The following is a 6863-nucleotide window of genomic DNA, read 5'->3' on the forward strand; positions in this document are numbered from 1 at the left end:
AGACCTTGTAGGCCCAGTACCGACTACATAGTAAGTGTTCAGTAAATATTTGTTGAATGAGTGGATAAATAAATGAATGCATGAGTGAATATAGCAACATGGCTAAGGGAAGCCAGTAATCCCATATAATGAATTATTTTACACAGTGATATACTAAAACTTACTGAGGGATGAATTTGTCTGCGTCCAATCAAGAGAGAGGAACCGTGCAGCAATTTGAACAGGGAAACCGTAGTATAAGACTTACCAGTACAGCAGAGGCTTGTGGAATGAGGGATTAGGTAGTAAGAAGTAAAGAGATCTCTAAACAATACAGGATTAGCTGATATAAGGAGCAGCCACCAACCCCTGGGGCAAGGTCCTAGGAAGAGCTCCACCCCTCCCCTCCCCCAGGTCTGAGCTCCAGACCTTATGGGGAGGGTGTGGCTGAGTTTCACTGACCGGTTGAGAGGTTGCTGTGGGGCCTCCCTGGTGGAACCTGCTGGAAATCCGCCCTCCAGGTGCCAGGGGAAGTTGCTCAGGGGAGCTTCACAGAAGGCACACAGCTCCAGAACCACTTTGGGGGTGCCGGGGGTATCTGGCTGCTGGGTACTGCAGGTTGTCATTCACTGTGGGAGTTGGGTGCTGGGGGAATCATTTGTACTGCGGGAGCTGGAGTTGGGAAAAGCTGCCCCTGCAGCAGGAGTCTCACCAGAACCAGGAAGCAAAACTCCTTCCTCCTACCATCTCTCCAGTGCCCTCCACAAACAAGACTTAATTTCCAGCCAGCAGTGGAAGGGAAATATTGAAAGGGCCCAGATTCATTTTCACAGAGCAAGAAGGAAAGAGTGAATTTCGCTCAGAGAGGCAATAAATTGATAAAAGGTACGAGGGGGAATATACACATACATACACGCATGCGTACACATACACACACGCATGCGTACACCTACACACTTCTGCTGGCTTGCTCTCTGAAGCAGAAGCTTGTGAGCCTTACTTTTTTTTTTTTCCTGTAGTCAAGATCATTGATGGTACTTTTTTGCAATGTCTGCACTTCCTAATTTCCTGAATTCTAAAGCAACTTTCTCTTCTGTTCATTTCCCCAGCCCCTCCAATGTTTTTGTAAGCTTCTAATCTCTAGTATTAAATCCCTTCCTGTTCAAAATACCTAGAGTGATTTCCATTTTCCTGAATGAAGTCATTATTGACAAATGTGTAACTTTATTTTTGTTCGTTACTTAAGACCTGTGGCCAGGAATGTACACTTTGAGGCAGTAATAAGTTCTGTAGTTACATTTAAAATTTTACATCTTTCTTTTAAGGTCAGGCCATGAGCCATCTCTTTTCCGGCCGTGAAAAGCACTTCCCATCCTCTTCCTGTAGACTGAGAAAACTAAGACAGTTCATGGAGCTCTTTTGAAACACGGTATAATTTCCAAAGCATGTTCCCATGTTATCTCTGACCCTCAGAACAGCCCTATGACAGAGGCAGGAAGGCAGTAATTCATGTGTTCATCCATCTTGTTAACTGAAAAAAAAAAAAAAAAAAAGCACAACTTGAGAGCTGTGAGTTAAGTTTTGTTTGGGGCAAATTGAGGACTGTGGCCCAGGAGACAGTGTTTCACATAGCTCTGGGGAGCTGCTCCAAAGAGGTAGTGGGTGAGGTCAGTATATATGTGATTTTGGTGAAGGGGGTATATGTGTAGTGGAGCACACATGTTGGCAGGGGCTGGCTGCTAGTCATGAGGAACAGATGTCTCTCTTAATGATTTTAATGATCTTCTAGATACGAGAAAATGTAAGAATTTGGGCTCATCAAATCTTCTCCTGAAAATATCTAACTATCTGAAGGCCTGTTCTGCCAGTTTTCCTGGAGCACGGGCCTCCTTCCTGGTCTCCACTCTGAACTCCTTTCAGGGGGTGTTGAAGGTCAGCGACTGCAGTGGCTCATGATTTAATCCTTGTAGGGGTAGATGGCAAGTGCCAATTTTTAGTTGGCGATCCGTTTATGTGTTCAATAAATACTTATTGAACACTATGGATGTCCCAACTCCCATGCTCTGTGCTGGGATTATGGAAGTAAAAGATAACATCTTTGCCCTCCAGAACGTACAGTCTAAGGGGCAACTAGACAGACAAATATGATACAGTAAGTGGTGAGAGGGATTCTGGAAGCCTGTAGAACAAAGAGACTACCTTTGTTTCCATCTTCAATTACAAATGAACCTTCATAATGCAGTGGAAGTTCTGTGTTTTGGTGCCATCTTAATTTTTTCTGGAGATGTTCTTGGACCCCCTCAAGTACATTTTCAGTGGCGTTTACAGAACCTGACTTCGGCAAAGTTGAGCTTAGAGGAAATTGAGCTTTATTTGTAAAGCTTTTGGGTTGGTTAAAAAAAAAAAAAGGCAGGAAATCTCATGTAACTCTCACAATCACCCTGTTATCTGGGCATTGTGACCCCCATAATATAGTTGGATAAACTGAGGCTCCAGAGAGATGAATTTGCTTAGTGGCACACAGCCAGGGCTAAGTGGCAAGTCTGTCCCGTTTCTACAGGCTTTGAAGACATGTTCTATGATGATACCACAGTGTCTCTTAGATGGTGCAAAGCTTTGCTGTTTTTTGAGACAGGAACTTTGAAACAGGCAAGTAAGTGACAAGTGACTCTGGTTTTCTGGTCTTACTTTTTGGGCTCACATTGTCTCACCTTTTCTTATTTCTGGCATGGTTACCTGTGCTTGGCTTCTCATCTGTCTACAATGGAGGTGGCAGAAAAGGGGTTATTATTCCATTCTTCAGGTTTGACTCAGTTGAGCTGAGATGCTTCTTTGTCAGCCTGTAGTGCCTGGTCTCGTGGCCTGCTAAATACCTTTCTGCTTAGGATCCTCTCTGTGGCAGAATTTAAAAAGCTCCGAGCTTGCCTTGAAATATACGCCTGTAGAAGTATAGAAATCCTTGGAGATACTTGCTATGAGTGTGAAAAGGAATCAGGCATAAATTAGCCTTCAGTGGTTTATGAGAACAGGAAAACACTTGAGAACAGAATAAACTGTTGTTAATCTAGTGAAACACACAGAGTGTTATGCTTTCTCTTTGGTGTCAGGTAGCTACCAAATGCATTCCTTTTCAAAAAAGTTGCTAAGGAAAGACAAGAACCCTCCCCTTGCCCACTGATGTAAAGTCTGCAGGGTGGAATTTTGCCTATCAGCCTTGCTCTCTAAGCTTTCACACAATCAGTGATGTTGGCTTCTCCTGAGGCCTCATTTTAATCTTCATAGATTTCTGAAAACGGAAGCTTTGCCCAGGCTGAGACAAGCGATTCTCCCCTTTCAAACGTTAATTTATTTTTATTTTGGGTGACTGTTTCCAAACATAGACCGCTTTCTGTACTGCTTGTCCTCATACAAGGGTTTATAATTCTCTCATAGAGGGTTTTACATGAAAATGTCCATATGCTGTAGTTTTAGAAAAAAATATTTTGAGCAGTGAGATGAGAATGGGTTATAGCCAAGTCCTTGTGCAGTCTGAGAATCCCACTTTTAAAATATAACTGTTACAGGCAGTAATCAGAGTGGCTAAAAGTGTGGGCCCTGTTGTCAAGCAGACTTGGGTCTGAATCTTATTTTTGTTGATCTTTACGAGTTACTTTTCCTCCCAGATACATAGTTTAACTGTCTGAAAAAAGAATACAAGTGGTATCTCCTGTGGATCTCCTTGATCCATGTTTTACCGTGGGGTAGAAATTATTTTACAAATTAAATGGCTTTGAGCACCTTCTCCCCACCCCTGTGAAAAGTATCCTGTTTGCCTTTCTAGAAAAACTCTAAATTTTTCTTCTCCCTGCTCTGCCCTCAAGACTGATCATTATGAACTTTAAGGACTCCGGGCTTTGGTTGGGATCAGCTGACGGGAAGTGTCGGGGAGATTTGCAGGGTGGAGGGAAGTGAGCTCAGGATATTTTTTTTTTTCTGTCCTCTCTGGATTCCGATAGCTGCTTTTCCCTCGCCTCTCTAGGGGTGGTAAAGGTAAATATCCCTAGCTAATCTAGGTTACTTCATCTGTCTTGGTTTCCCTTAAGCCCACCTCCATCTTTGAAAACAGTGCCTGCATTAAACTCTGCTCAGGTATCCCATTTGAAGGGCTGTCAGTTACCTGCTGGGAGCCTGAACTGAAGAAGGCTCTCTCCCTGCAGTTCCTTAAGGACGACAGGGCATGCTTTCTCAGTTCAGGGTGGGAGTCCTGCATGGTATTGCTCAGTGGGCCAGTTTGGGTTGTTGCTGCCGTCAGGTGTTGCTGCTGAAATGGGCCTCGTGCCTTCCTTCTGTGTTCCTCCCTGACGATCTGGAGTGAGCCCCATCAATCCATTTCTGGTGCCTGATCGTCGAGCCTGGTGTGATCCCAGCCCATGCCTGCGGAGCAGCCGCAGGGGGTAGAACACCAGTGCTGCCTCGGGACAAGACCAGCAGTAGCCATTCTACCTGCCTTGGTCTTTGGCCCTTGGGCATCCAGTGCACATCAGCGCCGCAGGCCTGACCTCACCCAGCTGCTCAGCTCATGGAGTTCTGTCTCTCACGCGTGCAGCATCTCCCCCAGCACAAGCCTGCAGGGCAGGGTGGCTCTGTAAGTACGTGGCCTTTCTAGTTCTCACACATGCTTTGTGTGGAACGAGTCCAGTCTCTCCCAGAAATTCTCTACGTGTTCCATGGAGTCCGTGGTTAGAACTGTGATGCAGTATAGTGGTTTCCTCTGTTTTATACGTTTAAAAACATAATTCTAAGATGGTGTTGGTAGACTTCACAAGACTGCCAAAAGGGGCCATGGCACCAAAAAATGTCACCTGCTATCTAGCAGGTAGCATCCCCACCTGGTGAGAAACACCTCTTTCTGGGGATATGACATGGGCATGTTAATAGTCACTTTGCAGGGTGGTTCAATGAGATGATAAATGGAAAGCACTCGGTTTCCACTTGCTCACCGTGGCAGGTACTGTGCTATTACCTAGTATCATAAAAATCATAAATACCTTAGTTTCTCCATCTTATTCAAAGCGATGATCTGCTTCAAATGTCAGAAAATGGGGAAAAAGATCCTTCTCTTTCTCCATTTTTCCCAACCTCCTTCCCCACCCCCACTGATATACACTAGCTAGGGAGTTCCTCTGTTTCCAGGAGTGGGGTGATACTTTCCTCTCCTTTCCCCATCCACAGCCTCCACTCCTGCCCCGCCTTCCCAGACTCAGGTGCACATCTGCCACAAACCAAGTTAGTAAGATGCCTGCCCATAGTAATGGGTTTGCAAGGTAATTTTGCTGTCATTGGTTGGTGCCTGCTTTGTCTAGGCCCTGTGGTTAATATGAGATGAAACACCTGATCTGGATTTAATTATTGTACCATTTCATCCAACTGGCTTAAGCTGCCATGGAATGCATTGTATTTCTGGCTTCTTACTTCAAGCCAGAATGATATTCTAAAAGGTTGATGAAATATACTTGGAAGAGAATTAATTGCTGGTTTAGGGGAGATTATGACAAATTAATAAAAGGAGACAAAGGAGAGGAGAGGAAACTGATTTCAATTTGACTTAGACAAGGGATAGAAAAAACATATTTTGAACCTTGAGTAAGTTTGCTTACAATATTTAATGTTGTTTTTATAGTAATTATTTTCTTGAGTTTTATTTCCTAGAAGTTGAAGGGTGGATTGAATGATGTATTATGAATCAAGAAATTGTAAACTGGGTATTGTTTGGACAGTTGATACTTAAGAAGCTGATTTTGTTGTTTTACACTTTGTCTGAAGCACAGTTTTACAACTGAATAAGATACCTGTGGGGATTGGTGGAAAAATATTTGCAAAGGGTTTTGTCCTTAGAGCAAAGCGTTTTATTGGTGGAGGGATTAGCATTAATGTTCCTTTGTGTGACATTTTAGTTTGGACCTGTTATCTTAATATTGACCTCAGAATCCACCATGCTAGAATCTCCAGTAGCTTTTACATTAGGTATATTGAGCTTAATGAACTTCGAACAAGCCAGGAAGCTCTTTGGAATCTGGGCAGCCCTGAACACACCCATTCAAAGAATTTCCAGCCTGCAGTGACATTTTTCGTGCCACACTTTGAGCTCCAAAGTATAGTGGCACATGTGTGGACTTCGGAATTAACACATCTGGGTTCAGATGCTAGTTCTGCCACTTACTAGCTGTGGGATCTTAGAGGTTTACTTAACCTCTTTGAGCCTTGGTTTACTCATTTGCAATAAAGGGATAATAATGGCAACCTTGAAGCCTTGTTTTAAAGATTAGAATTAGTGAAAATCAAGCTTTTCTTATGATGCCAGGCACAGAGTCAGTGCTAAATATATGGTAGAAGTTGTTAGGATTATCTCTATCTCCTATTTCTCTACAATTTTTTTTTTTTTTTTTTGCGGTACGCGGGCCTCTCACTGTTGTGGCCTCTCCGGTTGCGGAGCACAGGCTCCGGACGCGCAGGCTCAGCGGCCATGACTCACGGGCCTAGCTGCTCCGTGACATGTGGGATCTTCCCGGACCGGGGCACGAACCCGTGTCCCCTGCATCGGCAGGTGGACTCTCAACCACTGCGTCACCAGGGAAGCCCTACAATTTTTTTTTAATGTTTAAATGTAGTGTCTCTAAAAGGCACAAACACTGTAAGGACCAGAATCTAGGTGCACAGCTGGCACAGAATGAATAATTGTTGAATTAATTGGATGAGCTCCTTCCATTTACAGGTGATCGCTAACATCCCATCTAATACCAATTTCTTTTTAAAAAATTTTTATTGAAGTATAGTTGATATACAATATCGTGTTAGCTTCAGGTGTACAGCAAAGTGAATCAGTTTTATATATATATATATATATA

Source organism: Neophocaena asiaeorientalis, unplaced genomic scaffold (genome assembly GCF_003031525.2).
Source record: "Neophocaena asiaeorientalis asiaeorientalis breed wild unplaced genomic scaffold, Neophocaena_asiaeorientalis_V1.1 scaffold154, whole genome shotgun sequence".
NCBI classification, from domain to species: Eukaryota; Metazoa; Chordata; class Mammalia; order Artiodactyla; family Phocoenidae; genus Neophocaena; species Neophocaena asiaeorientalis.